Raw genomic sequence first — 18,235 nt, 5'->3', positions numbered from 1 at the left:
CCCCGCTAAAAAACTCAAGGGTCAAGTTAGTTGGTTGGGAATATGGCCAGGCAGCGAAAACGCACCCAGATTCAGTCTCAGACTTTGGAATCTTACTTTGGTGAGAAAGACCAAAACATACAGCCAGAAGAAGTCAACAAAGTCAAAGAGCCTACATCAAAAACCTCCAAGAAAGACATGAACTGGTCTCAGGCCGTGGAAGAGCTCAAAAAGGATTTGGAAAAGCAAATTAGAGAAGTAGAGGAAAAATTGGGAAGAGAAATGAGAAGGATGTGAGAAAACCATGAAAAACAAGTCAATGACTTGCTAAAGGAGAACCAAAAAAATACTGAAAAATGTACTGAAGAAAACAACACCTTAAAAAATAGACTAACTCAAATGGCAAAAGAGCTCCAAAAAGCCAAATGAGGAGAAGAATGCCTTGAAAGGCAGAATTAGCCAAACGGAAAAGGAGGTCCAAAAGACCACTGAAGAAAATACTACCTTAAAAATTAGACTGGAGCTAGTGACTTTATGAGAAATCAAGATATTATAAAACAGAACCAAAGGAATGAAAAAATGGAAGACAATGTCAAATATCTCATTGGCAAAACCACTGACCTGGAAAATAGATCCAGGAGAGATCATTTAAAAATTATTGGACTACCTGAAAGCCATGATCAAAAAAAGAGCCTAGATATCATTTTTCAAGAAATTATCAAGGAGAACTGCCTTGATATTCTAGAGCCACAGGGCAAAATAGAAATTGAAAGAATCCATCGATCGCCTCCTCAAATAGATCCCAAAAAGAAATCTCCTAGGAATATTGTCGCCAAATTCCAGAGCTCCCAGATCAAGGAGAAAATAATGCAAGCAGCCAGAAAGAAACAATTTCAGTATTGTGGAAACACAATCAGAATAACCTAAGATCTAGCAGCTTCTACATTAAGAGATCGAAAGGCTTGGAATACAATATTCCAGAGGTCAATGGAGCTAGGATTAAAACCTAGAATCACCTACCCAGCAAAACTGAGTATCATGCTCTGAGGCAAAATATGGATTTTCAATGAAATAGAGGACTTTCAAGCTTTCTCAGTGAAAAGACCAGAGCTGAATAGAAAATTTGATTTTCAAACACAAGAATCAAGAGAAGCATGAAAAGGTAATTAAGAAAAAGAAATCGCAAGGGACTTACTAAAGTTGAACTGTTTTGCTTACATTCCTACATGGAAAGATGATGTGTATGATTCATGAGACCTCAGTATTAGGGTAGCTGAAGGGAATATTCATATATACATATATATATATATACGTATATATATATATGTTTATGTATATATATATGTATATGTGAGTGTGTGTGTGTATGTATGTATGTATGTATGTATGTGTATATATAGAAAGAGATTGAGCAGGCACCGGGTGAGTTGAAGATGAAGGGAAGATATCTAAAAGAAATAAAATCAAATTAAGGGATGAGAGAGGAATATATTGAGAGAGGGAGATAGGGAGAGATAGAATGGGGTAAATTATCTTGCATAAAAGTGGCAAGAAAAAGCAGTTCTGTAGGAAGGGAAGAGAAGTCAGGTGATGGGGAATGAGTGAATCTTGCTCTCATCAGATTTGACCTGAGGAGGGAATACCATACATACTCAATTGGGTATCTTACCCCACAGGAAAAAAGGAGGAAGAAGATAAAAAAGGGGGGGATGATAGAAGGGAGGGCAGATGGGGATGGAGGTAATCAAAAACAAACACTTTCGAAAAGGAACAGGCTCAAGGGAGAAAATTCAATAAAGGGGTATAGGTTAGGAAGGAGCAAAATATAGTTAGCCTTTCACAACATGAGTATTGTGGAAGGGTTTTACATAATTATTCGTGTGTGACCTGTGTTGAATTGCTTGCCTTCTTAGGGAGGGTGGGAAGGGAAGAGGGGAGAGAATCTGGAACTCAAAGTTTTAAAAACAGATGTTCAAAAACAAAAAAAAAAGTTTTTGCATGCAACTAGGAAATAAGATACACAGGCAATGAGGCATAGAAATTTATCTTGCCCTACAAGAAAGGAAAGGAAAAGGGGATGGGAGGGGAGGGCTGACTGGGGAACAGGGCAACCAGAATATACTCCATCTTGGAGTGGGGAGGAGGGTAGAAATGGGGAGAAAATTTGTAGTTCAAACTCATGTGAAAATCAATGCTGAAAACTAAATATATTAAATAATAAAAAATATATACTAAAAAAAAACATGGAAAGACCTGAATGAAATAATGAAGTGAAGTGAGCAGAACCAAGAGAACATTGTATATGGTGATAGCAATATTGTTTTAAGAATGACTTTGAACAAATAAATCATTATGACTATTATAAATATCCATATTAATTATAAAGGACATATGAAAACTCTATCTGCATCCAGAGAAAGAACTTATAAATAGAATGATTTTACATATATATATGTCTATTTGTTTCTAATGATAGCCATCTCTAGGACAGGGGGGATGGGAAGAAAAAAGAAGAGGAAAGAAAGAAGGAATGACCCACAAAAGGACAAAGTGAAACAATACTTCATTCCAAGACAGCTTAGAAGGTCAGCAGGAAAGGTCTATCAAACCAGGGTGAGAGTGCAGCACAGACCAGGCTCCAGCAAACCAGGAGCAGGCCTTGGGGTGACTGAATGAGTAGTAACACTGGTGATTTCCACACTTCTCAGCTCACAAATGGTAAGGTGGTTGGACAATTGGTCAGAATTTATTTTGAGGAGATTACAGGGGTCTGTTTGCTGTCACCAGGGGCAGGACTCTATTGCATTGCCCATACTTGAATCTAGGTCCTAGTCCTTGCTCTCAGTCCCAGGGCAAGAAAGAGCACTAGCATAGCACAGTATGCAGCTATAGGGGAGCAGGGACTCTGGTCACAGTTCCAAGGTGGAAAAGAGGGCTTGTGGTTACTCACAGACCAGAGTACAAGCTAGGAGAGTAGTAAACACAACTGCTCCCTAAATCATACCACCTAGGAAGAACTGAACACTTACAAGTCCCCAGAATTACCTCTGAAAAAGCTGCCCAAAAAACTTGAAGCTTGAGATGATGTCCCCTCCACTCTGGAAGCAGAGTCCCACTTTAGCACACAGTTAGAAGTTAAAAAATAGGCTGGAAAATGGGCAAACAGCAGAAAAAGATCCTGCCCATAGAGAGTTACTATGGTAACAGGGAAGATCAAAACACACACAACCAGAAGAAGGCAACAAAGTAAAAAATCTTACATGCAAAGCCTCTAAGAAAAATATGAATTGAACCCAGGCTATGGAACAGCTCAAAAAAGATTTCAACAGTTTGGTAAAGGAGGCACAAAAAAATAAGGAAACAACACCTTAGAAAACAAAATAGGCCAAATGGAAAATAGATCCAGGAGGGATAATTTTAAAATTATTGGACTATCTGAAAGCCATGATCAAAAAAAAAAAAAGAGCCTAGATATCATCTTTCAAGAAATTATCAAGAAAAACTGCCCTGAAATTCTAGAACCACAGGGTAACAATTGAAATTGAAAGAATCCTCCAATCACCTCCTGAAAGAGATCCAGATGTAAACTCATAGGAATATCATAGACAAATTTCAGAACTCCCAGGTCAAGGAGAAAATAATGCAAGCAACCAAAAAGAAACAATTCAAATATTGAGGAGCCACAGTCAGGACAACACAAATGATTGGAAGGTTTGGAATATGATATTCTGGTGGGCAAAAGAGCTAGGATTACAACCAAGAAAATCCTACCCAGCAAAACTGAGTATAGTTCTTGAGGGGGAAATAGATATTCAAGGAAATAGAGGACTTTCAAGCATTTCTGATGAAAAGACCAGAGCTGAATAGAAAATTTGACTTTCAAATACAATGATACTTGTGACTACTGAAAACTTTCTCACTATTAGGGCAATTTAAAAGGAATATTCATAGACAGAAAACACAGGTGTGAGTTGAATATGGTGGGATGATTATCTAAAAAAATAAAATTAAAGGGTAAGAAAGAAGAATGTACTGGGAGAAGGGGAAAGGGAGAGGTAGAATGGGGGTAAATCATCTGACATAAAAGAGGCACAAAAGAGATTTTGCAGTGGAGAAGAAGATGGGGAAAGAGGGAGGAGGAGCACATGAACCTTACCCATATCAGAATTGATTCAAAAAGGGAATAACATACTCATTTTGGTGTAGAAATCTGTCTTAGCATATAGGAAAGTAGGAGGGGAAGAGATGGGGGTGGGGGCAGTGCTGATAGAAGGGAAGGCAGATTGGGGAGGTAAAAGTCAGAGGCAAAACACTTGAGAATGGAGGCAGAAAGGAGAGAGAGAGGAGGACAAATGGGGAGAATAAGACGGAGGGAAATACATAGTTGGTATTCATTATTGTGAAAAGAAATTACAGCCAGTCTCTGATAAAGACTTCATTTTTCAAATCCATAGAAAACTGAGTCAAATTTATAGAAATAAGAGCCATTCCTCAATTGATAAATGCTTAAAGGATATGAACAAGCAGTTTTCAGATAAAATAATCAAAGCTATCTATAGTCATATGAAAAAATGCTCTGAATCTAGTGTTCTAAATTGATTAGAGAAATACAAATTGAAACAACTCTGAGGTAACACCACACTCCTATCAGATTGTCTAATATGACAGAAAGGGAAAATTAAAACACTAACACCCTGTTAGTGAAGTTGTATACTGATTCAGCCATTCTGGAGAGCAATTTGGAGCTGTGACCAAAAGGCTATAAAACCATACATACCTGTTGACCAAGCAATAACATTACTAAGTCTGTATCCTAAAGAGATAAAAAACAAAAAGGAAAAGGAAAAATATGTACAAAATTATTTATAGCAGTTCTCTTAGTAGTGGCAAAGAATTGGAAATTGAGGGGATGTCCATCAATTTAGGAATGGCTGAACAAATTGTATATGATTGTAATGGTTGTGCTATAAGAAATGATGAGCAGGATGACCTCAGAAAAACCTAGAAAAACTTACATGAAACTGATGTAAAGTGAAATGAGTAGAACCAAGAGAACACTGTACACAGTAACAGCAATATTGTATGATGATCTACTGTGAATAACTTAGCTCTTCTCAGCAATAGAATTATTCAAGATGATTCTGAAGGACTTATAATAAAAGGAGCTGGCAATATCCAGAGAAAGAATTGGTGGAGCCTGATGAAGTGATTTTCTATATAAGATAACTTGGAGATACATTTAACTGCATTGATGTCATTGAATACTGCATATACTAGCAATATGTTTTAAATTCATAATATTTTTTATATTATTATTATTTTTCTAAATTTTCTTATATTATGAATTTTAGGAAACCATAGTATAAGAAATGAGGTTAGAAGGATGATGCAATCATATCATTAGAAAACTAACTCCTCTTTTGATCTGGATGCTGTGAAATTTTTGTTATTAGGGCTATTGTCATAATGTTACAACCTATCAAGTTTTTAATTAGGTATATTTTGCTTTAAAAGGAAGAATAACACTTACTGTGTGGGAAGAATATAAAAAAGAGAGGATGTTGAATGAATATTTTTCAAAGGCCTGTTAAACATTTTGTTAACTAATTGTTATTTCAATATGTGTGCGTGTTTGTATATATATATATATATGAATATGAATATATGGAGAGAGAGACTTGCTATATGAGGTAAAATTTCTTGAAACTATAATTTGATATTGTTCTGGGTTTTGATATTGGATATGATTGAATTATCATTAAGCCAATAATCTACCATTCAAGAGAAATGCCATGTGCAGCTCAAAGGGAATGAGATTTGAGAACTGCTATAGGTGAATGTCTGTGCTAGAGAAAGTTAAGAGGACAACCTTGTGGAGGTTATGGTAGGATACTTTTGATTTAATTTGCCCTTTGTGCTATTCTTTTTTTAAACAGGAAATTTTCCCACCTGGTTAGTTCTGAACCTGGCCATGATATACTGTGAATAATGTGGAACCTTGTTGCATAATTGGCTGCTCCAAAATAAAGGTTAACTTTGACTCCTACCTGGAATCAGACAGAGCTAAGGGAGTTTTCCTCTGTTATATTTATATCAGGTCAATCTGTGTCCTTGAAGGGATAATCTTGATATTGTTATAACCGTGTCCTTCTTTTTATACCTACCTATATCTATATATGAATGCTACATTTTCTTGTTGCAATATTCAAGCATCTCTGAGTTACTATTAATGGGATATAAGTATGAAACACCTTATTGTTTTTAATCTGAATTTGTACACAACTTGGCTATCATCCTAAGCAACTAAGCAAATGAACTCTTAGGCTTACCATCCCATTGCTAATAGTTACACATTCATGTGTAACATTAGGTCTACATAGTGCCACATTTTTTCTAAATGTTGTGATGATTAGGGATAGATAGAAAGAACAAGTTGTATGTGAGATAAATTTTATAAACTTTCAGATGAATTGTAGGTAGGTTACTTTGATGTTCTTCCTATATGTCTGTTGTTTATAACGTTAGTTCCATAAGGTCTGAATTGGTTTTTGCCATATTAAGTAATTTCTGGAATGTCAATCTGATTAGATGTTGTTATGACTTCCTGTCACTAGTAGGCTTTAGCAGGGGAGGCAGAGGTATTAGATAGCCCAGGAGGAGGCAGGAGTTGAGGCAGCAGCAGCCACAACAACAGGACCATCCCCAACAGCCCACCACCTTCAGCAGGAGCAAGAGCAGCAGTGAGTGCCCTCTGCTTGGTTGCCTTGGTAAGGTCTGCTTGTCAAAAAGAACTGGCCCCTATGCATTTTGTAAATATACAGGTCATGTATAGGAGGTCTCCAAGACCAAGAGGTAGATTGTTATAAGATAATGGGCTTCCCCCCACTCCCAGTCCCCACATCTCTGGCTAGTCTGTGGGTCTTTCCTGGGATGTAAATTGGGTCTCCAGACAGAGACTTTCCCTTTTGACAGTGGCACCTCTGGTGGAGGTTTAGGTACTGTGAACCCAGAAAGCAAGGGTTAAAAGGAGAAAATCTGTCCTCCAGAAAACTGTCACAAGACAGTGCTCATGAATCATAAAAATCTAATTTAAATTGCTTTAATATTTAGTTTAAAAACACACAATACTAGATGAAAAGACTATAAAATATAACTCCCCTTCCAAATTCAGGATCTAATGTAAATCATGCTGCAGGTCATATAGGATCTACCCCCTAGACCAATCCTTTTATCAGTAAAACACCATTCCAGCCAAGAATCTTGAGCAGCTAAGCCTTAGGTTTATAACCACAATAGCTGCAATAGCCCAAGGAGCCAATCTAAATTCCTACTACTGGGAGACAGATTTCAGTAGTGGATAGAGAGAGCCAGACTAGAAGACCTGGGGGTCAAGTCTCTAACCAATAGGTAATACTGCCTCAGATACTGAATTGGTCACTTTACTCAGTGCCTCAGGTGACTCTAAGACTCTAGGGTTGCAGAACTTTCCCCACTTTTCATTTATAAATATAATCATTAGTATAGACCCCCATTTCTGTGCTCCTTCACCCACCCCTCCATATATTGATGAATAACTCTGCATCCACATAGATCTCTTCAGATAACTCCTATTTCTCCACTTTATTGGAATTGTTTTCCTTTGTTTTTTCACAATTCCATTCTCAAGAGTTTTCTGCCCCTCCTGGGTTAACTGGGCACAAAAGCATTTAGTCCAGGGCAGTGGTGTCAGACTCAAAGATAGGAATGGGTCCTGGCTACATGCTGACTTAGAAAAACATGAATTAACATTATCTATGTTGTACTGTATTTTTATTTATTTTGTTAAACATTTCCCAATTACATTTTAATCTGGTTCAAGAAGTACTGGTTCAGAAGTTTTGTCTGCAGCATGCTTCCTGCAAGCATTGAGTTTGACACCTCTCGTCTGGGATCTATCCAACTTCTCCTTCTTTAGAATCTTTTGAAATCTTTCCCAAAATCTTTCACAAAAGCAAGTCTGACTATACCCAGCTTTCCTCTCTTTTTAATCACAGCCTCTTAGGAGGAAATGGACACTTTCCTGCAATGTTCACATCATTTGCAGCCTAGTAGCCCATTCTTTTCTGCTAGTGAGAATCAGAGCCAATCTAGAATTCCTATTTATTAGTTCCTCCACCTTTTAGAGGTTGAAGTTATCTTCTAAAAAAAGACATTATCTTCTAACGAAATTTTTAAAAATGAAATTATCCTTATGGTTCTTGTATTTCCTCCCATGAGTATATTCTATTTTTTATTTATTTTGAACAAGGGTATTCCAATTAGGGTTTCATCCCACCAGGTTTCTGTAATACCTGTGAGGTCAAATTTGCATACTTGTGTTAGGAACTCTAGTTCATCTTGCCTCCTCTGAAATGAATTACCCAAGGTCCCACAACCAGTTAGTGGAAATAGACTGATTTATCACTAAAATACACTGTGTTTCCTAATTATCTATCTCTTTTGCCATCCTCTTTATCAAAATTCCCATTCCCATGGTCAATTTCAACTCAATGCCAGAAGGAAACAATCTGATGAATATATGAATGCGTAATAGCCTCTTAATCCTCCCAGAGGTAGATTTAAAGAAAAAAAACACTTGGCTAACTCAAATGAATCTCTAATTGATAGCATTTCAGGCAGTGTAAAAATGAGGTTAAAAAAAATCCTGATAGGATTAAGGGAAATCATTTTGGGGTGAAAGGTTTGAGTTAGGTAGACCAGTTCTTCTGTGAATCTGCCCCTGAATCAACTCTTCTAAATTATTCCTGATCCTTCTTTTACCTCTAAAACCCACAGATCCTTTAAAGCTTCTGGATTCCATGGCAAGAAGTGCAATGACTGGCCAGGACTGAGGTTGTAGTTTTAAGACTGTATTCTCTTCCCTTTTTTGAAAATTGGGAGCTGTGAATCATAGACTTACTGAAAATTTAACTCTAGCAATCAACAAGTTTCTCTTAAACCTAACTACATATACTTCTACAGGCTTTTTATTTTGTCTTCTAAGTTGCTGGCAAAATATACTATTTTGGGCCCTAAAAACAACATTTGAAGTAAAGCTGCAATTCTGATACATTGGTAGGTTTTGTGAATATCATTTTCCAAAGAATGTGTGAAGTCACTTAACAAGCTACTGTGAAAGTATCCAAAAATCTCATCTAACTTATTTCAAGATGAAAGTGGGTAGCAAAGGAGGGGATGTAGAGGGTGGATTAAGATTAAGGAACAGTTGTCAAAAATTTAATGTGCTTCCTTCCATTAAGAGTTCTTTCTAAAAATAAATTTATAAATGTGTCTATTATACTGTAATGTATTTTATGGATAGTCATATATTTTTATTGCATGTGCCTCCTATTCTCAAATACATTTCTCCTGCTTATGAAGACTTGCTCCATACATGTGCAGGACCCCTGGTACCCTTCTCTACCAAGGTCCATTATTGGCAAGAGGCTGATACCTTCAGGATGTCAGAGAATCCAGAAAAGATATATTCCCAATTTCTCCCAATACAACTCATGCTTTATCCATAGCATTTGTTAATAGAATTTCCCCAGAAAAGTAATTTTTAAAAACAGTAATTAGAAATATATACAGTGACCAAATAATGTAAATGAAAAAAAAACACTAAAAAGAAACTAAATATTGTACAATTACAATGACATCATAAAAGAGATGAGGAAAATCACCTTTCTTACATTAGAGAATTGAGAGTCTGGTTTTTGAATGTTTCATTTGCTGTCAGAAGTAGTCACTCTGTGGGTTAATTTTGCTTAGCTGTTTTTCTTTGTGAAGCCTCAGTGTCGGTGTGGGGAGCATGTGGTTATGTATACAGAAATGACTGGTGGAAAACCATGTAACACCAATAAAAAGAAAATTAATGGTAGCTACGTTCTCTATCAGGATCATGGTCAGGTTTAGTCAGGCAGTAAACAAGTATCTATTAAGCATATTATATGCCATAAACTGTACCAAACATTGGGGAAACAAAGAAAGGTGAAAAGTCCCTGCCTTCAAGAAAGCTTACATTTTAATGAGGATGTCAATATGTAAATAACTAGGTAAACACAAGATATATGTGTGTGTAAATATATAAATAAAAAATATATACATATATACATACACACACATATACATTTATATGTATATATGAAAAGTTATCTGAAAGGGGAGGGCACTAGCATCTAGGAAGAGAAGGCCACCTGCAAAAGGTGGAATTTAATCTGAGTCTTTAAGGAAACCAGGAAACTAAGAGGAAATGGGGCAACAGAACTAAATTATAAGTTTAGAAAAGGCTTTTTGTGGGTTATCCTGGAAACCTAGAAAGGATTACTGGTCAGATACTGATTAGATTAGATGACCCCTGATGTCCCTTCCAATTCCAAGTTTCTGTGATTATGTAACCATAAAATTCTCACAGTCTCACACCAAGTTGGTCTGCCTTTTGAAAAGATATATAATATCAAAAACAAGAATCCAACAATATGTTGTTTACAAGAAATGCATTTTAATGAGCTAGAATAGAATTATTTTGCTTCTGCTGATGCAAAAAAAAAACAGGGTTAGCAATCATGATCTCAGGCAAATATAAAGTTAAAATTGATTTAGTTAAAAAAATAAACAGAGAAACTACATTATGATGAAAAGGTACCATAGAAAGTGAAGTAATATCGGTACTAAACCTATATGCACCAAATAGTATAGCATCCAAATTTTTAAAGGAAAAGCTAAAGGAATTACAGATAGAAATAAAGAGCAAAACTACAATCGGTGCTAGACTTCAATCTTCCCCTTTCAGAGCTAGATAAATCTAAATTATATACCAATTTCACTAATGAATATGGATGCAAAAAATCTGTATAAAATACTATCCAGGAGACTACAACAATATATCACAAAGATTATACATTGTGACCAAGTGGGATTTATATCAAGAATGCAAGGATGGTTTAACATAAAGAAAACTATTAAGATATTAATTATATCAATAACAAAAGTGAAAAAGTCACACAATTATATCAATATATGTAGAAAAAGCTTTTGACAACATACAATACTCATTCCAATTAAAAAATACTTGAAAGCATACCTATCAATAGATTTTATCTTAAAATGATAAGAAGCATCAACTTTAAACCACCTGCTAGCATTATTTACAATGCGGATAAGATAGAAGCTTTTACAATAAGATCAAGAGTGAAACAAGGATGCCTATTATCACTAATATTATTCAATATTTTCTTAGAAATCCTGGGGCAGCTAGGTGGTGCAGTCAATAGAGCACCAGCCCTGGAGTCAGGAGGACCTGAGTTCAAATCTGGCCTCAGACACTTGACACGTACTAGCTGTGTGACCTTGGGCAAGTCACTTAACCCCAATTGCCTTGCCTTCCCCCTCCAAAAAAGGGGGAGAGGAAGAAATCCTAGTAACAGCAATAAGAGAAGAAAAAGAAATTGAAGGAATTAGAGTGGGCAATGAGGTAATAAAACTATTTCTCTTTGTGGACAGTATGATGATATACTCAGAAAATCCTAGCAATTCAATTGAAAAGTTAGTTGAAACAATAATTTTAGAAGCGTAGCAGGATATAAAAATAAACCTGCATAAATCATCAGCATTTCTTCTATACATCACCAACAAAACCCTGCCAGAAGAGAAAGTAAGAGATATCCCATTTAAAATAACTGATTATGTGCTGTATAAAACACCTTGGAGTATACCTTCCAAGACAACCTCAGGAACATTAGCATACTTATAAAACACTTTTTATACAAAGTAAAGTTTAAATAATTGGAGAAATATTATTTGTTCATTCTTGGGCAAGGCCATTATAATAAAAATGACAGTTCTACCTAATCTGCTTATTCAATGCCATCCCAATTAAACTACCCAAAAATTATTTTATTGAGCTAGAAAAAATAATAATAAAATTCATTTGGAAGAACAAAAGGTGAAGAATATTGAAGGAACTAGTGGGAAAAAATGTAAAAGAAGGAAGTTTAGCAGTACCAGATCTTAAACTGTATTATGAGGCAGTAATTATCAAAACTCTCTCGAATTGGCTAAGAAATAGAAAAATGGATCGCTGGAATAAAGTAGATGTACGATACACAGTAAATTATTATAGTAATATTGTGTTTGACAAATGTAAAGATCTAAGCTTTGGGAATGAGAATACGCTTTTGCTAAAAATTATTGAGAAAACTGGAAAGCAATTTGGCAGAAGACTAAAGGTAAAGACAAATATATTATACCATTTACCAAGATAAGATCAAAATGGATACATGACCTAGATATAAAGGGAGATATAAGAAAGCTAGAAAAACATGGAACACATTATGTGCCAGACTTAAGGACAGAAGAAGAACTTATGAACAAACAAGAGACAGAGAACATTGTGAGATGTAAAATGGATAATTTTTATTATATTAAATTTAAAAAGTTATGCATAAACAAAACCAATGCAGCCAAGATTAGAAGGAAAGCAAAAACTAGTGAAAAAAGGTCTCATATCTCAAAAATATCAATATGTAGAGAACTTTGTCAAATTTATAAGAATATGAATCATTTCCCAGTTGATAAATAGTAAAAGCATGTGAACAGACAGTTTTTTGATTTAAAAAATTAAAAGTATATGTATATATATTATATATAAAATATACAAATATATAGTCATATAAAATGCTCTAAATCATTATTGATGAGAGAAATGCAAATTAAAATTAAAACAACTTTGAGACATCATCTTGTACCTGTCTGATTGGACAAAATGAAAAACATGGAAAGACTTGTATGAAATAATGAAAAGTTAAGCGAGGCGAACCAAGAGGATGTTGTATACAGTGACAGCAATATTGTTCGAAGAATAATTGTGAACAACTAAAGCTTTTCTGAGTACTATAAATACTCAAATCAACTAGAAAGGACCTATGAAAGAAGATGCTATCCACCTCCAGAAAAAGAATCAATAAACAGAAGTACACATAATAATGTTTTACATATTTTGTAAATCTGTGTCAAATTTTGGGGTGGGAAGGGAGGGAGGGAGACAGTTCAGAACAAAAAAATAAAAAAAATTTAGAAGAAAAGATATATAATAATTGAAAAATTACATATGTTTACAAAGGTTTTGTTTTTATTTATTGGTGAAAGTGGGGTAGGAGAGACAATTTGTTAATTGAAAAAATAATTTTTAAAATGATTGAACTTATATCACCAGTACATTAAATTTTACTTTTCTAAAAAAAATTTCTTTTTTTGGAAGGGGGAAGGCAGGGCAATTGGGGTTAAGTGACTTGCCCAAGGTCACACAGCTAGTGTGTCAAGTGTCTAAGGTCAGATTTGAACTCAGGTCCTCCTGACTCCAGGGCCGGTGTTCTACTCACTGCACCATCTAGCTGCCCTTTAAAAAATTATTTCTTGACCTCGCAGTATTATCTTATATTGCCAACCTCCTTCTTATTAGTAGCAAAGCCTCCAATTATTCACATAGGCTTTCAAGCACATTATACCTTCCAGATATATTTTTCAACTTTCTTTTTTAACTCTTCAAAGCCCATATTTATTTTTTTTTTCTGTGTTGCTTCCCTCAGTTCTCTTCTCACTTTCACTATTATTTTCTGCATACTGTAGCTTCCTGGTTGTTCCCCCTGCTTTCAGTCTACACCTCTCTAACCTCAAAAGGTCAGACCATGTCTCAGAAAGGAAGGAAACAAGTGTTTTACCATTGAGGAAACCGAGAGATAGGGGTTAAGTGACTTGCTCGGAGTTAATTAAGTTTCTAAAGCTGGATTTGAACTCAGATCTTCCTGATTCCAGGTCTAGTGCTCTATCCACTGTACCACCTAGCTGCCTCTAGTTGGTACAGCTGTTCCTCTAGTTGGCACAGCTGTTCTTCTACCTGCCCCAGGCTTTCCTGAAAACCTTCAGTGACTTACTTTTGCCTTTGAATGCACACTAGCAAGCCTGGCATTTAAGGCCCTCTATAGGCTGCCTTCAGCTTAGCAGTGGTTGACATTAGCCAATTGATCAACCTACATTTATAAATGCCCTGCTATAAAGTTGACAGTGCTAGACACCAGGAACAAAAGACAAGAGTAAAACAGACTCTACCCTCAAGGAGCTCACATTCTATCAGGAGGCAACATATTTATAAATAAATGCATATAAAACAAATACAACATGATTTTTTTTGGTAGGGGGAGGGAGATCAGAAAAGACTTAATAAAGAAGATGTCACTTGAGTAGAATTTTGAAGGAAAAGGATTCATTGGAGTTTGTTGGGTAGCAGAATGATGTGGTAAAACTAACACTTTAGGAAAGTCTCTGGCACCTTTGTGGGGGATGGATTAAGGAGATGAGATAGGATCAATACTTACTAAAACTCTGCATCATATACTGGGATAGTTTTTCCTAATGCTTTGATACATAGACTAGACTAGTAGTTCCCTCCTTTCATGTCCCTTCCAAAAGGCAAGAAAGTTATCCCAAGAACTGGCTGGCCCAGAAGATTCAAGATACTGACATCATTTCATAGGCACTTAGGACATAAAAAGGGCCAGCCCATGAAGTCTGTGCCTTTCAGACATGATGCACTTCCTTTGAGGTCACCATAACCTAACACACTCTTCTAAACTGATATGTTGCTCTAAACCCATAATGTATAACACTTGCTGAGTATCCTTTCTTTTTTCTCTCTTTAGTATGTGTGTATATGTATGTATGTATGTACATATATATACATACATACATTCATACATGTTTCCTGGTACACTGCAAAGTTTATCATAGAAGTTAACAATTCTTTAAAACAAATATAACAGGGAATTCTCTAGGTACTTTTTCATATAAAACACAAAATGAATGCAATTATAGATCCAACCAAGAATGTTTTACAATTTTTAAAAGGTTAAAAATCTTTTCCTATACAATGTTGGTTGAACATCATTTTCCTAACTATAATTTACAGAACTTTAATAAGGCAAGACAAACTTTTTGTGAAAAAACAAATGATACAAAAATACAAAACAAAAATACAAAATGAGACAAACTAATAATTTATATTATTAGTTTACTGACAGGACAAAAGAGATGTTCAGCTGAGAAAATGCCTTTTTTTTCTAAAACAGAATTTTGCACAAGTTGAAGATTTCAAAGAACTTTCAGGCTACAGCTTTAGCTTTTTGTACTTATTATTACACATTTTAAATCATATTAAGAATGCAATCTAGAACTGTGTACTACTTCAATGGAAAGAAGTTTGACATTATGCAATTTTATGCCTCTTAATTTTCAAAAGTGGCAGCAATCCCTGCATTTATTTTGTTTCAAAGATCTGAGAAACATTATCAAAAACAGTAATGAAAGCATAAATTAGCAAAAATCCAGCATCTTGTTTCTTATTAAAACAATGTGGGTGACAGGTAATTTCATGATTAAAAAATGAATTTCTTTTAAATATATTTTATCTGACATTTGCACAGACTGATTTGACAAATCTTTAAGTAAACAAAGGCTTTACTATACTCGTTGTAGCTTCAAGCACAGGTATCAGATTCCATAGTCCATTCTCAATGAGTCTTATAACCTGGATATCAAAACTGGCTACCCAGGTTGATTGGGCAATGGGCTTCCATTCTGCCCTTGAAGTGGCTGTACTCCATAATTTGCACCCATCCCTGGCACCTAGTCCTAGTGGTGGTAGAGGAGGAGGTGGTATCTGATTAAGTCCCTATTGATTCCATACTTATCCATACATTTCATATGCAGATTCTTGCCAACCATTAGGCAGGTACTAGCTAATTTGTTGGGCATTTCCATACCACTGACCCCATTGACCATAAGCCTGTGGATATCCAATTTGAATCTAACTGTTATGTTTGTCAAAACATTTTAAAATCCACTGTGTGAGCATGAGTCAGTTGAAGAGGTCGCATTCACCATGTCACCATTGCAATCCTTTAAACACCATTCTGTAAATGTTGAACCAGAGTTTCTTTGCCCTAATATCATTTCACAACATGTCCTTCAATTGTAGTCCCATTAACTGAAAAAAAAAAACACACTTTCACCACTCTCGTGGGAATTGAACCATGCAAATGAGCATCCTTTGTCTGGGGAGACTCAAATTTCCATTATCTTTCCAAATGGTTAAAAGGTCTGGCACTTTAGTTGCTCTGTTAGTCCTGAAGTGCAATTGCTTGAACTGGACTGATTTACTGTAGCATCATGAGACAGTTGTTTAGTCAAATTTGGTCAAATGACTCACATGTGACTTGTTGGAACTAGAAATTTTCATGTTGCCCAGTTTGTTCTTATTTGTCTTTCTCTAAGCCACTGTACGTCTGCTGTGTGGCATTTTCTGCATCCTATTTGTTGAAGAAGTAAACAAAGCCTAATCCTTTTGACTTCCCTATTGCCGTGTCTTTCACAGCTTAAGCATCTAATATTCTTCCAAATGGTGCAAAAGCTGCTTTCATATATTCAATTGTAATTTCTGGACTGAGATCACCAACAGAGACATGGAAAAACCTTGCCTAGCAATAGTCAGAGTATTTGACATTCTTCTCAAAAGTTGTCCAGTTATTACACCATTTACTTTATGTAAATCCACGTTCAAGTGAACTAAGCCTTGTGAACGCAGTGTGCTGACAATAGTACCACTGCTTGTATCTTTCTTGGAACTGCTGGGAGATTGTTGCCCAGTTCACTTTGAGCTCCTTGCCCATCTTCTGTTCATCCACAGCAGCTGTTGATTCAGCTATATGAAAGTGCTCATAAAATTCCACAAAACAGTAAGAATCATTTCCAGCTGTATCCACAGTCATCCTGCAGTTTCTGCACAATCTCGCAAAACAGCTGGAGAATTAGAGCTTCTGTCACATTGTGGGAAATGTTGCCCACTTACAAGGTCTTGAGCATCTTATCCTCCATGGCCGCGGCTGTGGCAGCAGTTCCTCTGCCTCCTGGTACCAGACCCCTAGCACCTCCTTTGGCAGCCTAGCAGGAAAGGGTACAGGAGGGGGTCCTGTTGCTGTCAGTGAAGCCAGATTTTATTCACCTCCTTTTTGTCCTGAAGTGGCAGGAACTTAAGCCCATCCACTGTGATGCCTGGAAAAATGGAGTCCCCTGACAAGATGGTACAAGCTGGGTGCCCAGGAGCAACTGAGCAGCCGGGGCCATGCAAGTACAGAGAGAGCCCACTCTCCCTACGTGTATCCTTGCCTTGCTAGGGCTATGAAAACCTCCTACTGGTAACAATTAGATGGTCTACAAGTGAATTATTTTGTTTCAATCCCAAATCTAAAGCAAAAGATAGATCTGAAGCAGGCCTAATCTACAACAGGAGAGGAAACAGAAAGACCAATTAGTAGGCCATTTTAACAATCAGATGAAGGTGCTGAGGGTATGATGAACTAAATGGTGGCCACGTGAAAAGAGAGGTGACAGATGTGAGAGAATATAGAGGTAGAAACAAGATTTGGCAACTGATGGTTATATGGGGTGAGGGAGAGTGAAAAATGTAGAATAACACTGAGGCTGTGAAACTGGATGACTGAAAGAATGTCAGTGTCCTTAACAGAAATGGAGAAATTTGGAAGAGGAGTGGATTTGGGAAGAAAGAGAGAGTTCAGTTTTGGAGTTATTGAGTTTGAGAAGCCTATAGGATGTCTAGTGTGAAATATAAAATAAAGATGTGTGAATAAAGCATATAGATAAGGGAGTCTTCATTTAGAATGGAAATTAAACTCACAGGATTTGATGAGGTCACCAAGTGAAATAATGTAAAGAGAGAATGGAAGATGACATAAGACAAATCATAACCTTATACCACATTCCACAATACAGTTTAAATGGATACATTACCTTGATATTAAAGATCATATTATAAATAATTAGAAGAAAAACAAATCATGTATCTCTCACAGCTAAGGGTAGAAGATATACTTTTACCCAAACAAAAAAGAGGCAATTACAGAGAATAAATAGATAACTTTGACTAATTGAAACTGAAAGGTTTCTGCACAGACAACATTAATGCATCTAGGATAGGAAGGGAAGAGATTGAATAGGAAAAAAAATCTTTGTATCAAGTTCCCCTGATAAAGATTTAAGATCTAAGATATATACACAATTAGTGAATGTATTTAAGACTAATATCCATTCCCCAATAGATTAAAAAGTCAAAAGAAATGAATAAATCATTCTCAAAAGAACTGTTGAGAATTCACAACCATATGAAGGA

The 18,235-nt window shown here is 35.9% G+C and overlaps 1 pseudogene; it reads right to left on the bottom strand.

Annotated features, from left to right (window-relative positions):
- Positions 1–16,284: 16,284 nt before the first annotated feature.
- On the bottom strand, positions 16,285–16,923 carry LOC118831649 (annotated as a pseudogene).
- Positions 16,924–18,235: the final 1,312 nt, after the last annotated feature.

Source organism: Trichosurus vulpecula, chromosome 9, assembly GCF_011100635.1.
Source record: "Trichosurus vulpecula isolate mTriVul1 chromosome 9, mTriVul1.pri, whole genome shotgun sequence".
Classification (NCBI taxonomy): Eukaryota; Metazoa; Chordata; class Mammalia; order Diprotodontia; family Phalangeridae; genus Trichosurus; species Trichosurus vulpecula.
The sequence above is the reverse complement of the archived record's forward strand: the minus strand, read 5'-3'. Positions and strand labels throughout refer to the sequence as shown.